The sequence below is a fragment of the Sciurus carolinensis genome, chromosome 8 (assembly GCF_902686445.1).
Source record: "Sciurus carolinensis chromosome 8, mSciCar1.2, whole genome shotgun sequence".
In the NCBI taxonomy this organism is placed as follows: Eukaryota; Metazoa; Chordata; class Mammalia; order Rodentia; family Sciuridae; genus Sciurus; species Sciurus carolinensis.
The window spans coordinates 118,659,446-118,682,532 of record NC_062220.1 but is presented as its reverse complement, the minus strand read 5'-3'; the positions used below and the strand labels follow the sequence as shown (position 1 = coordinate 118,682,532).

Here is a 23,087-nt window from a genome sequence, read left to right as displayed (position 1 = left end):
GGGTGCCTCCACTTGTTGACCAATGGTCATCCAATGGGGAACTACTGCGGGCTGAGGCAAGGCCTGTTTGTGCCTATGTCTCTGGCTTTACCGTCCCTGTGGGAAAACCTCCCCCGGCCAGGAGGAGTCACTTGGTGGGGACGTCTCGCTGGTCAGTTGCCCTCCTAGAGGTTCCGCTCAATCTACAACTACCACCTGGGCTGGGCTGTCTTCCTCTGCAACGATCCCAGGGGCCCGGACCTACGTCCTGGGCCTGGGAGCCTCACCCTTCGCAGGCGAGTCTCCTTAGGCTGTCTCTCCCAGAGAATCTGCCCGCTGCCCTGGAACCTTTGCTCCGCCCCTAGGCGTGTCACTGTGCGGCTCTTCCAGCAAGAAGCCACCTAGCTTCTGGGACCCTGCTCTGCACCAATCGCCTGGCTATGCAGCCCCTCCCCTGAGCCCCGTACAATAGCTCCGAGACCCAGAGACCCGCCACACACCTCCTCCTCCGGACAGTCGCCCGGTTTCCGACGCAGTCACTAGGAGTCCAAGCAACTCACTTCGGGTCTCCTCCTCCCGCCAACCACCTGTAGCCCTAGGCAGTCACTCCAAGTCCAAGTGACCCGCCCTGTTCCTCCTCCTCCTCCTTGGGGTATCCCCCCGGGTGTTCAGGAGCGGTGGCTCCGAGACCAGGTGACTCACCATGCTCCTCCTCCAGGCAGGCCACCGGTGTTCAGGAGCGGTCGCTTTTAGTCCAATCAACTCACCACTCGCCTCCTCCTCTGGCAACCACCTGTGGTTCTGATGCAGTCACTCCCAGACTAAGCGTCCCACCGCTCTCCTCCTTCAGGCAGGCCACCAGTGTTCTGGAGCAGCTGCTCCAAGTTCAAACAGCTCGTCACGCAGCTCCTCCTTCGGCAACCACCCGCGGCTCTGATGCAGTCACTCCCAGGTCAAGCAACACGCCGCGCTCCTCCTCCTCCTCCTCCGGGCAACCTCCCGGCACTGAGGAGCGCTCGCTCTGAGTTCAAACAGTTCACCACGCAGCTCCTCCTCCGGCAACTGCCTGTGGTTCTGATGCAGTCACTCCCAGACCAAGCGTCCCGCCGCGCTCCTCCTCTTCCTCCGGGCAGTCCCCCGGCGCTCAGGAGCGCCCACTCTGAGTTCAAACAGTTCATCACGCAGCTCCTCCTCTGGCAACCGCCCGTGGCTCTGATGCAGTCACTCCTAGACCAAGCGTCCCGTCGCGCTCCTCCTCTTCCTCTGGGCAACCCCCCGGTGTTCAGAAGCGGTTGTTCTGGGTCCAAACAGCTCGCCACACAGCTCCTCCCCAGGCAGCTGCCCGGAGCCCCAGCGGCTGCTCGTCCAAGCGCTATGCTGAGCCGCCTCCTCTATGATGATTCCAGTTGTCCATGTTTACCGCTCCAGCGGGGGGAGGGGCGTCTCGCCGAGCAACTCCACTTCACAAATTCCCTGTGTTCCGGGGTTACCGCCCCACATGGGATGCCTCCCCAACAGGAGAGACTCAACTCAACCCGGCAGCTTTGAGTTGGTCCCAAGTCTCTCACTTGTTCTGATTATTAATACAGTGAATGACATAGTAAACACATGATACAGAATGCCAGAATTAATGAATTTTAGAATCAAAATACACAGGATTCAGTGCAAAAAAAGAGTTGGTTATTGTAGAAAATAAATAAGATTGATAAAAACCTCAGTCAAGGTAACCAAAGAATGAGAGGGAAGACATACATCAACACAATTGGTGACGAAAAGTGAGATATCACACAGACCCTTCAGAAATCCAGAGGATCAATAGAATCTATTTAGATAATTTATACACTGTTCAACCAAACCATCTAGAAGAAATGACAAATTTTGAGACACATATGACTGCACATACTGAACCAGGAAGGTACAGAAGACCATAACAGACCAATTTCTATTAAGAATGAAATTGAAATGTCAATTAAAGTATTCCATCAACAAAATCCTGGGACCAGATGGATTTCTGGTTGAGTTCTACCAGACCATTACAGAAGAACTGACATCAGTCTTTCTCAAATTATTCTATGAAATTAAATGTGAGAGAACCCTCCCAAGTACATTCTGTTATGCCAGTATTACCTTGATATTAAAACTATAAAAGATGCATCCAGACCAATATGCCTGTTGAATATAGATGCAAAAATCTTTAATAAAACACTAATAATGTGCATTCTGAATCATATTAAGAAGACCATACATCACAATCAAGTGGTCTTCAAGCCTGAGATGCAAATTTGGTTCGACATGTGCAAATTAATAAAAGTAATCCACCAATTCATGGTTAGCCTATGAGAGTTCCTCAAAAGTTCATGTGTGAGACAATGCAAAAAGGCTTTGGTCTGAAATTATTGGGTTAACGCAGTCAGTGAATTAAACCTAGTCAGTGAATTAATCCCCTGAAATTGATTAAGGGAGTGGTATCCCAAGGCAGATAGGGTGTGGCTTAAGGAGTCATTGGGGGTGTGATTATGGTTATATATTTGTACCTTGAAAGTGGAGTCTCTCCCTCTGCCTTCTGAACATGTCTGAGCCACTTTTATCCACCTCACTATTCCACCATGATGCTCTGCCTCACAGCAAGTCCTAAGGACTGGGGCATGCAGTCAAAAGACTGAGACCTTCAGATGCATTTGTACCTTAATAAACTTTTCCTACTCTAAGTGCCCTGCCAGGGCTTTTACTTCAAGCTATAAAAAAAAAAAAAGCTTACTAACATATTACATGAGTGGACTTAAGAATGCGAATCATAAGGTCAACTGAATAGGTGCAGAGAAGGTATTTCAGGAAATACAGCAATATCCATTTAAAAAATACTGAAGAAATTCGGCATAGAAGGCACTCAATCTCGACATCATAAAAGCTATATATGAGAAGTGCAAAGCCTATGTCTCACTGAACAGAGAGACAAATTAAAGGTTTTCGTCAAATATCAGGACAAGAAAAGAATGTCCACTTTTATTACTTCTATTCCATATAGTTCTCAAAAGTCAAGTCAGCGCAATGAGGCAAGAGATGAAAATAAAAGGATATGAGTAGAAAAAAGAAAGTCAGATTCTCTCTGTTTGCTGTTGACAATATCCAATATTTAGAAGAACACAAGAAATTTAATCAGTAGAATTCTACACCTGATAAGTTTATCAGTTTAGCAGGATAACAGATAAACCTACCTAAGTCATTAGAATCTCTATACTTCAAAAGTGATTCAGGTGAAAAACACTTCAGGAAATCCATCCCTTTCACAATAATCTAAAAATACACCTGGGAATTAATCTCACGAAAGTGGTGAACAAATTCAACAAAGAAAACTGTAGAACACTGAAAAAGGAATCAAGGAACACACCTGAAGAAGCAGAGACTATTCATGTTCTTGGATAGACAGAATTAATATTGTCAAAATGGCAAAACTACCAAAGGCAATATCAAGATACAATGTAATCCCCTAGAAAATACCAATGACATTCCTTAGAGTGTAGAAAACCCAGTCTTGAAATTCATTTGAAATAATGAGACCCAGAATTGCTTTGGCAATTGAATTGTGAGTAAGAAAAGAAATGTAGGACATATCATAATACCCAATCTCAAAGTAGACTACAGAGGTGAGTAGCAAAAACACCCTGGTATCAGCCTCAAAATAGATATGAAGGTCAGTGTAATAGAATATAGGAAACAGAGACAACCCACATATTTACAGTCACCTGATACTTGATGTAAGTACTAACACTATATGGTACACAGGAGATATAGGCTAAAACAAAAGTTACTGGGAAAACTGGATACCCATAGAAATCACTGGCAAGCATGTGACAAATGAGGTACAGTGACACACTGTTGGTGGGACTGCAAATTATTACGTTGGCTCTAGACAGCTTTGTGGAGATTTCCGAAAGAAATACAAGTGTACCCACTCCTCTCTTCTTAATCAAAAGAACTAAGATTAGTATACTATCATAATACAGTCACTTTGATGTTTGCAGCAGGCCAATTCAAATTAGGTTATTGATGGAAATTTGCCCATCAATAGTTGAACGAATCAAGTGCACAAAACTCAGTGGGAATTGGAGCTATAGCACCGCTGACTGACTCAATGGCCATAAATCTGTACACAACAAACAAAAGAAGAACTGGAATTCTGAATAGACTAGAATCATTCCTGAAGGATGAGCACAATGACTCAAACCCTCAGTACCTTTGTCCGACTGTTTGTCAGGGTACACACTCTTTGGTGGCCACAGGTGGACTCCTCTGTTCAAAGGTCTATGGAAGTCTTCTGGATGTGTTGTTGACTTCTTTTCCTTTGATGGGAGGGAACAGCCTGGGAAATGTGATAAAATGGTATCACCTGGTGAACCCTTGCTAGCAAAAGAACATAGCGTCAACAGCAGTAATTCAAATAACAGTTCTAACAGTTTTAATTGGCTGGTAATTGTAAATATCTCAGAATACAATTTGTCCTTTGAATTCAAGTATACAATAATAGTGTAAATAGAAATTTAAATATTTGTAGTTTTTTCCAATGAGAAGATTTTTGTCATTTTCAACAACAAGGATAATCGTGGAGGACATTAGTTTAAATGAAATGGTCAGGCACAGAAGGACAAATATTGCGTAGTCTCCCTCTTTGATGGAAGCTGAAAAGTTGATCTTATAGAAGGTGAGAGCAGAATATTAGTTAACAGAGTGTGGGAGAAAATGGTACAGTTTAAAATTAGGAAAAATTACTGGTGTCTGTTGTGCATTCTTTGACAAGACATTAAAATAACACAATCTATGTTTCAAGAAAGAGGAGAGGGATTTGAAAGTTCTTAGAATTCACACTTTTAGACACATTTTTCACCATTGGGGCAGCAAAGCACCTGAGTCAGATTGGCATTAAGGATGACATTGCCAAGTGGAGAGTTCTAAAACCCAATGGACTGTTGAGTGCACAAATACCTTTACTAAGGTGAAATCATAGAGAGGCAGAGAGAACGATGAGCAAAAGCAGAGTCTGTGGCCATGTGACTTATGTTGAAATCCTACCTCAAAGCTGTACATACCTGTGAGAGTTAAATAAACACCTCTGTGCCTCAATTGCTTATGTGGAGATGCAGAAGTGTTCAACTGGCCCATGTAATGTTACCAGGGTAACAATGATCACATACAGGCAACCTTAAGAAGATCGGTTCTTCCTATGTGTGCTAAAGTATCCTATCATACAATGTGTGAAAGAGTAAGCTTCAGCTTAATCTTTGGCAATATTTGAACAGTGAACTCTGAAACTGATGTCATCCACCAGGGTGGTAGGTGAAGAAAGTTCATTCTTCATTCTTTTCAGTTGGATATCTGAAAGGCTCATGAAGAACATCTGTTATTTCCTGTGAACCCAAAGCAGGCTAGAGAGATGAGTGGAGCAGACTCCTTAACCCGCAATGTTGAGTTTCGGTATTTGAAATTTGGATATTTTTATGGAACTTATCTAGAAGCACATCACTGCTTAGTGGTGGATGTGGAACAGGAAGGTGGGGGTTTATCTGGGATCAAAGATCCCTGAACACTTGAGGCCTGTAGTTGATACCTTAGAACCAGGAAATCTTAACTCTTCTCACTCTTTCACAAATCCTCCTCCCTGAAGGCCTCATTGGGAAGACTGTTGTCCCAGACGGGTTGACTGAACAAAGTCTCTTGCCCCTTCCTTGAAATTATTGATGAGAAATATGATAATTTCATCCAAACAATGTGTCTCTGAAGGACGAGGGTATAGTCCAAACATGAGGCCGTCCTCCCTAGGGTCTTCTGCTTGTCAACTGCCTCAGAAGAAGCTTTTCTGGTGAGCAGTTGATCACCCAAATATCAGAGCTGTGTGTCTGAGAAACTGTTTCAGAACTCAGGCCATTCTAAACCAACTGCCACTTGATTTCTGTGCCAAGAGTTATGTTTCCTTCTGCTGTTCACCACTGTATGAGCTATTTGTGTGAGTTAATGGGGGAAAACACATATCATGGGCTGGTACTTTGGTGGATCCATGTAGGAAGTAGAATGCCCCCATTTCTGTGAACTAATAGTTTTTCATTTTTCTTATTATTTGTATCTTTACAGTCTTCAGTTTGATTCATTGTACACAAATGGGGTACATATTTTCATTTCTAAGGTTGTGCACAATGTAGATTCATACCATTCATATAATCATGCATGTACACAGTGTAATGATATCTGTCCCATTCCACCATTTGTCATGCCCCACCCCTCCTCCCTCTCATTTCCCTCAAAGTAATCTAAAGTTCCTCCATTGTTCTCTCACCCCCAATACCCAACACCATTACATATCTTCACGCACTTATCAGGGAGAACATTCAGTCTTTGGGTTTTGGGGATTGTCTTACTTCCTTTAGCATGATATTCTCCATTTGCATCCATTTATTTGCTGGTGGAGTTGCAAATTTGTGTGGCTACTATGGAAATCAGCGTGGAGTATCCTCAGAAAACTTGAAATGAACCTACATTTTGACTCACTTTTCCACTCCTTGGTTTATGCCCAAAGGACTTAAAGACAGCATACTACAGTAACACAGCCCCATCAATGTTTACAGCAGCTCAGATCACAATAGCTAGATAGTGGAACCAACCTGGATGCCCTTCAACAGATGAATGAATAAAGAAAGTGTGGTATATATACACTATGGAATATTATTCTGTCATTGGTAATATATATATATATATATATATATATTTTGCAGTTCAGTGGATTGAACCCAGGGCCTTGTGCTTGCAGGGCAGGCACTCTACCCACTGGTCTATATCCCCAGTCCTGTCACAGGTATTTATTTGGAATTACATTGAATCTGTATAGTGCCTATGATAGAATAGCAAGTTTGACAATCTTAATTCTGCCTATCCAAGAACATGGTAGATCTTTCCATCTTTTAAGGTTTTCTTCAAGTTCTATCTTTTTTGTGAATTAATATTTTCTGCACTATCATCTGATTTGATAGACAAAGTCTGGCTGAAAACCTGCTGCAGATGCACCAGCTCTGATCAGGCCTTTTCCCATAGTCCTTCCTCATCACTGCTTAGATCCTAGAGGGCCAGGGGCCAGAGACTTAACTGTATAGAAAGGACTACCCATAACTATAGCCTGTGAAACTGAGGGTCCTTATTGTACCCTCCCTGATTTCCCTCATTTCCTTCATTGTCCCATGTCCACTCCACTTACTTCATGGCATTGTCCTTTGTTCTATCCTTCCCAATAGTTCCCAAACACCAGGGATCTTGTAGTCCTCACCACTTGGGAACAGGACTCTAAATATCAGCTCTTTTACCTTTCTGCAAATGCCTTGATTTAGACTTCTCTAACATCAATTTTGGAGGTTCACATAGCCACTCAGAAGAGTTTGACCTGTAATGACTTTTCATGGGATATCTATTGACTTTCTTATCATCTGTATTCTCTCTTTTTTTCATTTCATGAAATCAGGGAGGCTGTCCTCCCCCTGCTTATCGATCCAATCAAAGATTGCCCATGATACGGGCATTAGGAAATATCCATTTTTTTAAATTGAGGAAAATATTTAAGGCAACTATGTGGATAGAATAATCAAATACAATAGTTGAGTGATAAAAAAATTATGAAACACTTATAAATCAGCAGAGTAGTTTGAGTGTGGAAGATTAAAAATGAAGAGGAAAATATATTCAGTACAATTAACTTATCCCTTTGAAGAAACAGCCTTCAAAATATCAATGTGAACATACCTCCACCACAACAATTCACATTTCCCATGAGGGACTGCCACTGAAAATCACATCACTGCTTCCCAGTTTGATCCTCAGCTCACTGAATGACAGTTGGAATGGAAGGTAAGGTGTGCATCCTGTTACCATTGTGACACTCATTATCGAATTTTCAAGCCAGCACATGCCACATTAAGGGGTGCTGCTCTGGTCTAACTGTGTGTTTTACTCTCCCAAGATTATTGTTTAATAGTGTATTGTCCCTTCAATAACTGGATCCTAGACCTCTACATTAATGATCACTGTTTCGACTCAAAATATCAAAAATGTTCTAGCCCTCCTTCAATATTTTAATTCATCCTAAAAGCCTGGTGTGAAAGGGAGACAGAGCTTCCATTTGAGAATCAGAAGTGATTCCATACTTCGTTTGAAATACCAACCCTACCCATTTCCCACTGTTTCTGAATCTCCAGACATTTCTAGAGATAAAAATTTTAAGTTTGCTTTATTTTATTTTTCTATAGAACATAATATTTCATAAAAAATCAATGCTAAAAAAAGTACAAACATTTCCATGAGAAGCAGAAAACAGTACAAGAAATTAAGAGCATTATGTCAGTGCATTCATGTAGAAGCCTTTCATATCTCAATAAAATAATTATAAGTACATTTTGCTTTTCTGATAGATAGCATGGCCATTTTGGTTCTCTTTGCTGACATACTTGCAAATCCAAGGTAGAAAATCTAGAGTACTCTATTTGAAATGTACGGAAAGGAATATAACTGGGGGAAGGAAAGGCCACATTGAAAGACATAAAATCTGCTTTCACTTGTAGGAAGCCTCCAAAAGGAAAATATTCATTGGATATTTTCTCATTTTGCTTTTATGTGAATATCAATGTTTTGGTTGGGAAAGAAGTATACTTCTTAAATACACAAATTTTGTACTTATATAATATTGTAAATACATTTTTCTTAGTGAACATCTTGTTCCCAAAATATAAACAGAAATTTAAATTTAACCTTTAAAAATACTTGTTTGGCAAAGAATTAAATGACTATCTTTACTGGGAATTATATATAATATCATCACTGTGCACAATTTCCCATTTTCTTTTCTACTGACCTGGCCATTAAATGTGGTTCCTTCTCTAGTAAAAGGCACTGCATAAATTTACCACAAGTGCTACAGAAATTAATAGCATTGCTGTCAATACATTTATATAGAAACCTTTCCTATCTTAATATCTCTATGTCCACATATACAGGAAATACAAGTTATCAGATGATGTCTTCATAATTTCAGAAAGGTTTCAATTTGCTTGATTTGTTTAGAAGTGACACAGCACTTTCAAACAGATGAAGGTGCCTAGCATGGCACCTGATACACATTAGGCCATCAATACATGTTCATTAATAAGTCCACCAAACGTACCACACAGAAGAGCGTTTTCATTTGCAATGTGTTTGTTAATGTGTAGGAAATAATTTCAACTTGATACAATGAAGTCAACTGGCCAAAGCTCTCTCATTCTCATGGAAAACATATAAAGGTCAATGTTTTTTGCAAAAAATAATTTTATATCTGTACTTAATATTTATATCCCACTCCTAAAACTATCAATGTCACAAGAAAATAAGGACTGAAGTAGTGGTAGTGAGTGCTGTAGAAACTGTAAGATGTACATCAAAATGAAAAGATGTGGACAGTCAGGTTAAAATGAGAAAAAAATATTCCCCTACTAAGACTCATAAATGATGTCAATTTCACCCACCACTAGGATACATGTGTATGATTGGGTTATTTATGCTCCTATATTTCTATGAAATCAACATGGGAAAATTCTGTTAGGTATTTCAGAGTAGGCTATGAGTTTTCTCAAAATATAAGATTTTTGACTGTTTTATGTTTGGTTTGTGAGTATTTGTATTAGCAATACTACCACAGAAAAATAACATTGGAAAATCAAACTTTCATCCTGAGATAAATGACCACATTTCTGTTTTAGGTGAACAAGGAGAATATGATCCAAGCATTTTTTACATGTCAAATTGTATCATTCTTCATTGTCATTGAAGACGCACTTTATTAGGTATACAAACTTTTATTTTAAATTTGTGAATATAACCACACCTGGTGGAATATACCTGTAATCTAAGACAAGAGTCCCAAGGTAGAGGTCTATCTCAGCAATTTCAAGAGACCCTAAGCAACTTAATGAGATAGTGTCTCAAAATAAAAAAACAAAAAGGACTGGGGATGTAGTTCAGTGGTAAAGAATGGCTTCATTCAAGCCCAGTACCCCCACCAAAGTTTTTTTCCTAAAACTATTGTAAGATATTTTAAAAATATACATAATGTGTAAGATGGAAAGTAAAAATATTTGTGGTATTTGTCATGGAAAACTTTGCCCGATTTTGAAATAAATACACTTGGTATCAGGTAGTTGGATCTGTCTTCCAAAGTTTCATATTGTAATATCAGTACATTTAAATAACTAATAATGCATGTTAAGATACCTCCATTAAATTATACTTTTAACAAAAAAATTTTAGTAATTACCCAATTTCTTGAAAATGAAAACCTAGTTTGAATGAAATTAACTTACATTAAAAGAGTCATTTTCAAAAATGAAATTCCACAAGACTGAGAATTAAAATTTGTTTTATCTACTAAGAATTTATCTTCATAAAATAGAATATTTAATGTCTTTTCCAATAGTACAGTTCATTTGTATAAGTACTACATGCGTTTTCTATAGCTCCTTTTTTAAAATTTTTTTTAAAAATGAAGATATTGGTTTTATTGACTCTTCTGATCTAGAAGTAATTAAACACCTATTCACTATGCATATTAAAAATACAGTGTATAAAAAACCTTGGAAACGTTTTTGAGACCCAGAATCCCTGACACACCAGGGTATAGGAAAGAAAATCAACATAAAGAAGCCCTCACAGCATCTCAGATCATAACTTTTCAGATTTTCTCGGTAATATTCATGCAGTACACATAAACAATATGTTTGTGATTTAGCAAAAATCTAATGAAATTGCAAGTAAGGAAAAAAAAACCAGGTAATTCTGGCTGGAAGAAAAGCTGTTTAAGTCCCTTCATCTTTCCCTTTAAAGTCCTAGAAAAGCTGCGACTTCTTCCATATGAGAGGCTGGGGATGAAAAGCTGAAAACTAGTGTAACAGGTTGCTGTATTAATTTTCTGTCATTTCACACAATGGTTAAGCTTTCTTTAGTGAAATAAAATTACAGTGCTTTTTCCCATGCAAATAAAATGTCCATAAAAAGTCAACGAAAGCATAACCAATGACGTATAAAACTGTAACATGTTATTTCTCAAAAATTTGAACACATTAATTTACATCACATATGTACAAAGCATGTTTAAAAGGAAATAAAAGAACACTCTTGAATTAAATTTTATATATCAGAATAAAAATCTTTCTCTTTTGGGGGAACTCTATCAACGTCCAATCTCAAGTGAGGGTTCTGTTGTTTGCTGGGCATGGGGTGTGTAGGGAAGCAGAGAGGAGGGGCTTAAGAAGGATGAATGTGTCTAATCCCACAGTGTCAACCTTGAGGACTGCTGGCTCTTCTCAGAGATGAGGGCACTGAGACATGCAGTCGCTGACCTCCACTAATACTGCACTCCAAGTTTATGATCCAGCACTGTGCTCTAGGCTGCCATGAGAGCTACTTCTTTTAACAGTCTTGGATTGGGGTTAACTCTGACATGAGGTTCTCAAATATATTTGTATACAACTTATCAACCAGTATTTTTGTTGTGTATAATAAATTGTTCAACCTATCATGTACTAACGCTCCTAAGAATATCATAGTGATTTATACTACCTAAAAATTGGACTTCCTTGGACAATGATGAAGAATAGAATTGTATCTTCCTAGGTTTCCCTCTGGGATTGGTAATTACATCCAGCATAGTGAATTCTGTTCCAAAGGTTATCAACTTCTCTTCCCCATCCCCAGAAGGCATTAGGAAAATAATGGATGTTTCTCAACTGTTTCCACTGTCAGTCTACATACACCACCAAAATAACTTTTCTTTTCTTTTTTTTTTTTCATCAGGGGATGCTTGTAAGGTTTATATTTTATCTGAGAGTCTACTGTGTCAGGACCCTGTGTCCCGACTTTTTTTTTTATTGTAAACAAATGGGATACATGTTGTTTCTATGTTTGTACATGGAGTAAAGGCACACCATTTGTGTAATCATAAATATACATATGGTAATGTCGTTTGATTCATTCTGTTATTTTTTCCTCCCCCCCGACTCCTCCCACCCCTCTTTTCCCTCTATGCAGTTCTTCCTTCCTCCATTCTTGCCACCCTCCTTAACCCTAACACTAAACCTAACTTTTCATATGGCAGAATATACGTATATTTATCCAGCTCTGCTGCAAAGTGATGGGGCATTTCTCCACATTCGTATATGTTTTGGTGAATTTCAGGTAGATGATCCACATCATGGAAGACCACGCAATCCTAGATGCTGTCCTTCCTGGCCTCCTTGAAGCCCACTTGAAGAGCATCACAGGATTAAAAGGTTGTGTGCCACTCTGTTCAATGACATAAAAGGTAAATTCCTGCTGCTGTTTCTGAAGCATTAGAATAAAAATTAGGAAGATGTTCATGGTGTTGTGGAAAGGAATGAGAACTACTACTTTCCATCTGGGTTTAGGGTCTTCTGGCTTCCAGTGACCTCCTGGTTCAATATCCAAATACTTAGTGAAGAGCTGATGAACTTCATCAAAACTGATTCCCTTACAAGGACACTGAGAAATTCCCCCTTTTCCTTGCAGGGAAGGAATGGTGAATACTGAAGTTTTCTGGGAGATACCTTGTTGTTCGAACAAGATTGTCAGTTGAATTTTTGCCTTTAGAATAATCTGTGCCATTGAGGGTGGTGTTTTATTTCTGCACAGCTTGATCATTTCCTACAGTTTTCACATTTTCTGTCAACATTATCCCTAGAGCTTGTGTCATAGTGAGGTATTTGTTTCCAGTACCCAGAGTCAGACAGATGATGTAGAGACAAGACCAGGAGAAGGAGAAGATGAAGGCTAGGCTGGAGCATTTGGAGGCCTGCAGCACCCGCCTGAGCACAGCCTTCTTCCTCTTCCCAGCCAGCAGTTTGGCTGTGCTCCCAGCCAGAATCAGGGCCACTGTCTAGGCCCTAAGCTTCCATGAATGTGCTAAGACCCCTAGGAAGCAGAGGTGCCCCACTGAGCAGCTCTGGGAACTGGGCCCTAGAGGTAAGGAGAAAAGGGGAGAAAGAGCATGCAATGAATGCGAGGCCTGAGAGCCAGGGAGGAGAGGTCCTGGAGGACTAGGGGAAGGACAGAGGGAAAAGAGGTAAGGCCAGACCAGGTTCCAGGGACCAGAAGACCTAAAGAGGCCACAGAAGGGCCAGGACTTCCATTCTCTCTGCCAGGCACTGGAGGGGAGTGGTTGAATGTGGGAGAGTTGCAGAAGGCCAGCCCAGGCACTGTGTGGTGAGGGGCAGCTCACTGCAGCATGCCATCCTTCCCAGGGTCTTCTCACTGCAACTGCCTCACAGTGCACCTTCCTGATGAGCAGTTGACCACCAAAATGTCAGAGCTGTGTGTGCCTGGCAAAGTGTTTCAGAGCTCAGGCCACTCTAAACCAACTGCAACTTGATGGCTGTGCCAAGAGATGTTTCCTTCTGCTGTCCAGCACTGGATGAGCAGTCAGTGTGAATTATGGGGAAAAACAGATACCCTGGATGGTGCTCTGGTGGATCTGTGTAGAAGTTGACCCACCCCCATTTCTGTGAAGTAATATTTTCTGAGCAGCCCCCTCGCCATCTGCAGACTTATATTCTGAGCCTTCATGTGAGCAACTGGAAAATGTTCTAGCTGAAAAAGGGGTTGTTGCAGATCTACCAGCTCTGATCAGGCATAATCCAGCTCCTGTACTTCCTCCTCTCTAATAGTCCTTCAGGGCCAGGTGCCAGAGACTTACCTGCCAAGATTCACCCACCTATAACAACATCCTGTTAAGCTCCATCGATGGATCCTCCCTAAAGTCCACCGGGCCCTCATTTCCTCCATTATCATGTGTCCACTCCACTTACCCCATAGTGCTGTCCTCTTTGCTTTCTTCCCAGTAACCCCCAAACACCACGGATCTTGTAGTCATCAAACACTTGGAAACTTGCCCTTAAATCTCACCCTTTTTCCCTTCTACAAATGTCTTGATTTAGAATTCTCTAACATTATTTTTTCATGTTCACATACATTCAGAAATATTTGGCTTCTAGTTGCCCTTCATGGGATATATATTGCCTTACTTAGCATCCATATTCTTTCTCTCTCACTTTAGTTTTTGATCTCATGAAAACAAGGTGAGTGTCCTCCCCCTTTTTATCTATTCACTCAAAGAGTACACATGATATTGGCATTAGGAAAGATCCATTTTACTAAGTTTGAGAAAATTTTAAATGTAACCAGCTAGATAGAACAATCACGAAAATAAATTGAGTGATAAAACAAAATCACATAGAATTTATAATCCAGCAAAGAAGATTGAGTGTGGGACATGAAAAAATCAAGAAGAAAATATATTCAGTGAAAGTTTACTGATTCCTTTGAAGTATCAGCCTTCAAAATATCAATGTGAACATACCTTCACCACAGCAGTTCAGATTTCCCATGACTACCTTAGGTGACACACTGAAAATCACACCACTGATTTCCAATATGAACCTCAGCTCACCAAGGGACAGTTGGAATGCAAGGTAGGATGTGTGTCCCACATTACCATGGTGACCAGCCGTTTTGGAATTTTCAGAGTGAGCACATGTCACACTATGGGGGTGCTTCTGTTCTCTAAATAAGTGTATTTTACAAGTGTGTTGTTGAAGAGTGTATGTGTTAATTCAGAAACTGAATCCCAGACCCGCACATTAATATTCTCTCCTTATGAACATAGTTAAACCAGCCAATATGACCTACCACAAATAATTCTATTGATCATAGAAGTGTGGTGTGAAAGGGAGACATAGCTGCCATTTTGAGACTCAAAAGAGATTCCAATTCTGGTTTAAATGCTGACCCTACCCATTTCCCACTATTTGTGAGTCTCCAGACCGTAGTAGATAGAGAAAATTTTAATTTTTTAGAATCAGAATAAAAATGTATACATAGAAGTATATAATTTATGAGAGAAAATTTCAGAGTGAGGGGATTTTAAGATTATATCCCACTAATTTGAAATTTGAAAATAAAACTGTATCATCTGGTTGGTTCCCTCTACAGTGATGTGTTATGAAAATAGCATACCAGTCCTCTGAATCTCTCTGGCATCATATCGCCATGTGATCTTCATTCCTTGCGTGGGCAGCCCCAAAGATGTCACCCATAATGTTGTGATTCAGCCAGGAGGGACTCTGTCACAGGGAAGCAGATATCACTGCCTCAGGTGACTGGAAACTGCCACTGGATTGTGTTTCATTGCCTCAGTGTTTTAGGTAATATAATTAATGTACCAGAAACCATATCTTCCTGAGGAAAACATTTCAGTCTGTCTGATCTCTGAATTTCCTCAATGGTAAGCTGTGTAGAGCTAAATTTTAGAGGGTGGTTGGTCAGGTTTCCCTCTATCCAGGAGGATACTGTCATTGAACAATCTAGAACACAAAGATCCTGACCTGACCAGATGAAAGTACCTGCCATTATATAGAGATTCCTAAATGTGGTCTTTAATTCAGAGCCATGGTCTGAAGTGCCCACTTTACCATCTGACATTGCACCTGAGCATAGGAGCTGTAGCCAAGAGGACAAATCTTTCTGGAAGAGAGAGAAGTGGGGAGTGTTCAAATGTGCCCACAAGAAAGGAATCAGCACTGGCACCACTGCTGGATAGTGAGGATATGCCTTGAGAATAGGCAGGTGGCCCAGGCAGCCATCCTGGGTGAAGGACACAGGCCCTGGGTTCCCTTCTCTGTCACTTTGAGCTCCCTTCTGGAATATCTGGAATGTTTTATGGTTTCCCCAGTGACCCACAGTCCTTCAAGTTCTTCACAGGCTGACACCTTGGACCAGAGTTTTCCAGAACATTTCCTAGATAGGCTCCTCAATAATCCATGGTTGTACACATGCACTCAGCACTATGTCACTGACAATGTGTGAGTCTGACCCTCAGAACTTGGCCACTACTGACCATTCATAGAATGGATTGTAATGATTTCCATTCCAAAGACTCTTCCATGGACACCTGTTGATCCTCAGACTGGCCTCCCTCTTGGGATCCCACAGGCCAGACTCTGCCTCGCTTCTGTGTGATCCTTGCTGCAGTTTTGCCACCTTCTGCTGGTGGAGGAGTTTTAGAGGATAAGCATCCCTCTCACAGGTGAACTTAAAGTACTATCACCTGTAACCTTGTGGATAAGGCGTCCACCCTCACTCTAGAACAGCTGCCCCCACACATCCTTGATGAAAACAATAGAGAGGTGGCATGTGAGGTGCACAAGCAGGTGAGGAACATGGAGTTCCTGTCACCCAGTCCAGGGTAATATTCCCACCCTGGTGCTCTGTATCCTTTAGGAAAAGAAAAGAAAGATTTGTCTTCAATTCTTCTTCAAATCAAGAGTAGAAAAGCCTGAAATGTGCAATACATGTTGATCGAGAATACTGCATATTTACTGCCAGGTCTAGTACGATCCTCCTTTGCAATGAGAATAGTTGGTGGGCAAGGGGAGCACAGGGTGTTTCTTTACTACAACTCTGTATGTCTCTTAAATCATGGTCATCATCATCATCATGATCTCTATAACTAATTTTTTATTTCATTCTATACCTCAGTTCAGGGTTATGGTTTGGATGTGAGCTGTTCCCCAAAAGCTTACATGTGAGTCACTGCAGGAATGCTCAGAGGAGAAATGATTGGGTTGTAAGAGTCTAAATCTATTTAGTCGATTTTCCCTGAGGGTATTCTTTGAAGTGTTAGGGTGTGCCTGGTGGAGATTGGAATTGGGCACTGCCTTTGAGGTATATATTTTGTATCTGGAGAGTGGAGTGGAGACTCTTTTTTTCTCTCTGCTTCCTGATGATGCAAGCTGCTTCCCTCTGCCCTGCTCTTCTGCCATGATGTTCTGCCTCACCTTGAGCTCCAAGGAATGGAGATGGCCATCTATTAACTCAGATGTCTGAAAACATGAGCCCTCAAATAAACCTTTCCTGCTCTTTAATTGTGTTGGTCAGTTCATTTAGTCACACAGTGAAAAAGCTGACTAAAATGGTGGTCATGCATTTCTGCTTCAGCCTTGGGTGGCTTTTTGATAAGCCCAGACTCCCTCCTCATTCAGACCTAGTGATGCCTGCTCCCACCAGGGAAAAATCACACTCTTCGATGAGCTCCTTCCTTTGGATTCCCACAAGGAGATCAGGACCTTGTGCTCCTTCCTGAGATTCCACTAAACTCATCTAGGATAACTCGGTCATGGCTTTGTGCCATTGATATTTGAAAAAACACGTTTCTTAAGGTAAGCACAGGTGTCCCCATTGTGCATCAGGTAACACTGAAGCCCAGAAAGCCTCAGCTGCTCCCTCAGACACCAACACTGTCATGGTCAAAACAGACCAAGCTGAGCTGAGTTCTGGTCCTGAACTCTTTGTGTCAGAAAATGACCAGGATGGGTAGGAGATGGGTTATCTTGAGGCTCAGGCTGGGTCACAGGGCTTGCTTGTGTACCACATTGTTCACTGCTGTCCCACGAACCATGGCCTGTTAATCACCAGGAGCCTGTGTTGGCCTGCAGGAGGTAGATTCTGGGTCTGTGACTGGTTAGAGGTGGAGAACTTTGAGGGGCGTAGAGTCTGCTGTGCTTCTCAGGGCTTGCCTGGATTTTGCTGACTCTGTCTTTAATATTATCTGATTCCCTTTCCTGAGCAGATGGGTAACATATTTCTCAAGGTCACTTCTATCTGGGGCATCTGATTTTTAGGAGATCCTAGGGGCTGAAGTTTGGGGATACTGTATGGTTCATTCTTAGGGATTTGGCCCCTGCAACATACCCAGGGTCAAGCTCAGGGTAAAGGTTGGTTCTGCCATTATTGGCAATGGGGCTTAGCCTGGGTACAGAGCCTCACTGAAGACAGTGAACAAAGGAGCAAGAGAGCCATTGTGGAACCACCCCAGAGCTCAGAGCTGGACAGGGCTCCTTGTCTTCTGTCATTCTCTTAGGAAGGATGAACTTCTGTGGTCAGTAGTCCCTACTGAGGTAGGTGGTGCTGTACATGGTTCTCAGGGAGCCATCCAGTACCTCTCTCCCTCACACGTAGAGCTGTGCTGACTGGAGATGTCAGAGCTCCAAATGCAGTTCCCACTACTCTCTGATTTGGTGGATGACCAGGAACATGGAGAACTCTTTTCCAGCTGAGCTGATGTACGTCCTGATTTGGCAAAATTTTTTGCAAGCTCTCACTCAAACAGAGTTGTTTTTTTCCTCCTATGAATTGTTTTTTGTATTGCTCTTCTTCACCTTCTTGGCTACCAGTTGATCCCTTGTATGAATTGGAGCATTTGTCAATTTGATGCCTTGAGTCATAAAGAATTTTTTCCATAACTTTCTTTTTTTTTTTTTTTTTTTTTTTGCGGTGCTGGGGATCAAACCCAGGGCCTTGTGCTTGCAAGGCATGCACTGTACCAACTGAGCTATCTCCCCAGCCTTCCATAATGTTTTGAGGCCATCTGCAGCTAGGGAAGATGTGGTTTTCCCAGGCCATGGGAAAGAGATGAACTTCTGCAGCTGAAGATTGTGGTCTGCCTATTGGCGTCCACAACTTCATCTGTTTTCCCAAAGGCAGTGCCACCCCCAGGGACTAGGTCCCTGAAGTAGTGGAGCGAAAAATCCTGTCAGTGATGCCAGTGTTTATCAACACCAGTGTTCATAGCTCTGTTCCTCTTCCTAGGCAGCCACCAGCAGGTTCAGTCTCATGTACTCCAACACCTCTTGTGCCATGTTATGACTGCAAGATGCAGAGGGCACCAATAGACCATGAACCTGGGATGAGATAGGGTGCACAGTGGTGAGCTCTCCTGTCACTGTGGCCTGCTTGAGTCACCTTCCAGAGAATGTCCCCCAGAGGTCCAAATTGCACTGTCCAGAGCAGTTGAAAATCCCACTTCCCCTGATCATGTATTGAACTGATTTCTTCCACCACACACTTTGACCTTGATGTTCTCCCAAGGAATGGAGTCAGCTGTTTAAGGACTGACACCTCTGAAACTGTGGGCACCCAGATGAAATTTTCCTCCCCTAATTGTTTTTGTCATGTGGTTTGATTGTAGCAGTAAAAAAGCTAACTAAAACACTCATAGGTGTTCTCAGGGAAACTATTCTCTTCTGCATGACAGAAACCCACTCATTGTGTGCTGTACATTTCCTCTTGAATATAAGCATCACAGGTGGAGCTCTAACATTCATGCTAAGGTCTTAAGATCACCTGAATCCCCGATTTTTGAGGAGTGAGGCCACTCGTGATGGTTAATAACTGCTAAGGGGGAGATCCGTGAACCATCCCAGCACCTAGCCAACACAGGTTGTCCAAATTTTGGAAGTGCTCCAGTGGTTTCCCATTATTCCCTTTATTCAGTTGAATGCATTTCCTCTTCTATATCTGGATTTTGCTGTGTAACTCGAGATCTACATGCCTGATCCAAACTTGTTTAGGGATACTGCCTTCGTGAGGTAACCCATATTTTAAGTCACCTAGATATCTCCTCAGGGCATCTCTAAGAGTTGGGCACACTCTTGTGGTTGTATAGGCATGTGCCACAAGTAACTGATTTTCTCTCTACAGGAAGGTGGAACCCCTTCAGGAGCCAATGGTTGATGTGGCATCAGCTGTCCAGATTTTAGGACTGTTCCTCCTGAGACTTTATTCCAGAGGAAGACCACGGTTTTGGTTTCAGTATTATGTCTATTTGCACTTGTTGGTATAGGTCTTTGCAGCAAAATACCCCAGGGCTCTACCACATCATGATACTTGGATTATATGCTTCCTATTTACTTGAAATGGCAAGTATGTAGGAAAATTTGGTGAGACACAGGTACTCAGATAATAAGAAGAAAACCATAAGAAGACTCAAGTCCTCATATTAGCAAAAATGTTAGGATCTAGTTGTTTTCAGGTTTCTGACCCATGTTTCAAAAATTAAAGGGCATATTATTATATCCTGTCCTCCCACCAAAGAAACAGAAAAAAGGAAGTCTTGATGGTGAATCATGTTTCTGGAAATAGCAAATTTGTACTGGGGATATTGCTTCAGTGTGAATATTAGGAGTGAGTAGTGTTGTCTAGTGTTTAAGTCCTAGAGCAGGAAGGTGAGCAGGCAGAGGTGTCACTGAGGTTGCTGTTTGTCCCTGGATCCAGAGGACTCTGCAACAGAACAGAAAGTTATGACAAGGACAGGACTGTGTGTTTATGTCTCGACATTCAAAAATCACATTAGATATTTTTGGGTTTTATAAGAAGATCATGTCATTATTAATTAAAAATGCCACAGTTTTCAAAAGATTTATTAATTTCCTTTCTCACCACTGAGAGTCATGTACATTCCTTATTTTTAAAGTTTTTATTTTGAGACCTGGTCTTACTAAGTTGCTTAGGACCTCACTGTTCCTGAGGCAGGCTTTGAACTTTTGTCCTTCCTGCCTGGGAACTGCTGGAATTACAAGAGTGTATGAATGTGCCTGGCCATGTGTGCTCTTTCTTCTCACTTGAATTAGGACCATATTGTTCTCAGATACTTAGAGCTGGTCTGAGTAGTTCAGCTTACCTCATCGTGTGCACACCATCCCAGGGTGCTCATCATACATTGTCATTGTCCAGGACAAGTTCTCAGGCACAGAAAGTCAAAGAATGGGAATGTCTCTTGCCATTTTCTCTGTTGAAAGGGAGGAAAGAGATTGTCTCATCCATAGACCAGGCTTTTTGGAGATGTTTTCCATCCCAAGAACCCATGACCTTTGCTCAGCAGGGCTCTGAAATAATCTGACAGGATTTCATATTTAAAATGCAACCAATTCTGCAAAGAAACCACATTTCCAATGGATATCTATCCTCTTCTGTAGTTTGGACTACACTGAGAAAGTGAGTGAGCAAGTTAAGACCAAGTCTTCATTCATTACTCAGAGGCCATGTGAGAGTAAGAGTCAGACCTGAGTACGTAGTTTCTTGTCCCACATTCACATCTGTCCATGATTCTCTGTGTCAATGACAATGTTTCCACTGCCATCAACGGTGGCACAGTAATATTCCTTCTCATCCAAAGCCTGCAGCCCACTGATGGTCATGGTGGCTGTGTTTCCTGAGTTAGAGCCAGAGTCTGTGTTAGTGATTCCTGAGGGTCACTTGGTGCACCTGTAGATGATTAGGACAGATGCCTGGATGGCTTTGCTGGCACCAGGATACATATTTATTCCCCAATTTTTCTCCAGAGCATGTGATCAAGATTGTCTGACTTGAGATCACTGATATGGAGACTGGCTGATTCAGCCTTTAGAAGGCCACAATCTCTTCAAGGAGAGGCAGAGTTGAGAAAGACAATGAGGGTACCTACCTGGAGATCCACTTCCAGGCTGGTGTGGATGAGCCCCAGGGATACTCTCAGGCCCTCAGGGCATTCCTTCCAGCTCCATTGTCAATGAACCTCAACATGCAAGCAAAACGCCCCTCTCTCTTGGTAGCTGCCACCAACTGGGCTCATATAAACCAATGAGCCCAGTGTGGGGATTTCACACCCACTTCCAGTGCTCTAACAGCAGGCTCTTGAGGTTCCTGACACCACAGGCAGGCCTTGCTAGGCTCAGAGTCAGGGCAGATCTGGTCCCAGAGCCCTGGGCTACATGATTTGATGGGAACCATGAGTCAGCACCTGTGTAGTAAGTGAGGTATCCAAGGAGCAGGGGGTCCGGGCCATGGTGGAGGTGTACCTCAGGTGACTTCCTGAGGGCCAGGATGGGGTGGTTTCCTAAGAGGCATGTATTATCCCCTCACTGGAGAGAGATGCCAGTTATGCAAATCATTCTGAGTTGAGACTCATGAGCAACTGCTCATGGAATTTGTGTTTTCCAGAGCAAGGCTCAGCCTCCCAGGGACACAGAAGTGGGAGGATTAAATTGTGTATTTCCTCTTGATTCAATTTGAGTGGATCATATATGTCTCTAGAGACATGTTGATGTCCTTGAGATTTTCTACTTTGTTGGATTACAGAGTTTCAGAATACCTTCTAATTGTGTTTTGTATTTGGACAGTGTCTTTCATGATATTTCCTTTTTCATCCTGAATTTTAGGATTTTAAGTTTTCTCTCTCCTTCTCTTTGTTAGTGTAGCTAAGGGTTTATAAATTTTGTTTATTTTTTCAAAGAACCAATTTTTAATTTTATCAATTGCTTCTTTTGTTTCAATTTCATTGATTTCAGCTCTGATTTTAACGATTTCCTGTGTTCTACTTTTGGCGTTGATCTCTTCTTCTTTTTCTTCTTTTTCTTCTTTTGATCTGTAATGTTAGGTCATTTAAATGTTGACTTTTTCTTCTTTTATTGAATGTCCTCCATGAAATGAATTTTCCTTTGAGTACTGCTTTCAGTGTTCCAGAGATTTTGACATGTTGTATCTTTGTTCTCCTTTACCTCTAAGAATTTTTTTTAATTTGCCCCTGATGTCTTCTATTATCCATGCATCATTCAGTTGAGTATTATTAAATCTCCAGGTGTTGGAGTAGTTTAAATTTTTTATTTTGTCATTGATTCCTAATTTCATTCCGTTATTATCTGATAGAATACAAGGTAGTATCTCTATATTTTGGTATTTGCTAAGAGTAGCTTTTTGGCATAACATATGGTCTATTTTACAGAAGTATCCATGTGCTGCTGAGAAGAAAGTGTATTGCTCATTGATGGATGGAATATTCTATATATGTCTGTTAAGTGTATATTCTTTATATGTCTGTTATCGATTGTGTTCTTGAGATCTATGGTTCTTTGTTCAATTTTTGTTGGAAGATCTGTCCAGTGGTGAGAGTGGTGTGTTAAAGTCACCTCCTATTATTGTATTTAGGTCTATTCGATTCCTGGAATTGAGAAGGATTTGTTTGACATACTTGGATGAGTCACTTTTTAGGGCATAAATATTTATGATTGTTATGTCTTGCTGACTTATGGTTCCCATAAGCAGTATGAAATGTCCTTCTTTATCCCTTCTAACTAAATTTGTCTTGAAGTCTCCTTTATCTGATATGAGGATGGAAACCCCTGTTTTTTTGCTGAGTCCATGTGCATGGTATGTTTTTTCCCATT

At 41.4% G+C, this 23,087-nt stretch overlaps 3 protein-coding genes and 2 pseudogenes across 11 annotated transcripts in view; 1 reads left to right on the top strand and 4 right to left on the bottom strand.

The window, feature by feature from the left end:
* Window positions 1-23,087, bottom strand: part of LOC124991706 (immunoglobulin lambda-1 light chain-like) — a 1,192,366-nt gene that overhangs the window by 797,133 nt on the left and 372,146 nt on the right. The window lies entirely within an intron of this gene.
* Window positions 1-23,087, bottom strand: part of LOC124991707 (immunoglobulin lambda-1 light chain-like) — a 1,154,667-nt gene that overhangs the window by 801,592 nt on the left and 329,988 nt on the right. The gene's annotated exons all lie outside the window — the stretch shown is intronic.
* Window positions 1-23,087, bottom strand: part of LOC124991709 (immunoglobulin lambda-1 light chain-like) — a 981,515-nt gene that overhangs the window by 806,107 nt on the left and 152,321 nt on the right. The window lies entirely within an intron of this gene.
* Window positions 1-23,087, top strand: part of LOC124990491 (zinc finger protein 264-like) — a 264,954-nt pseudogene that overhangs the window by 206,522 nt on the left and 35,345 nt on the right.
* LOC124990493 (beta-1,4-galactosyltransferase 6-like) lies at window positions 11,449-12,865 on the bottom strand (annotated as a pseudogene).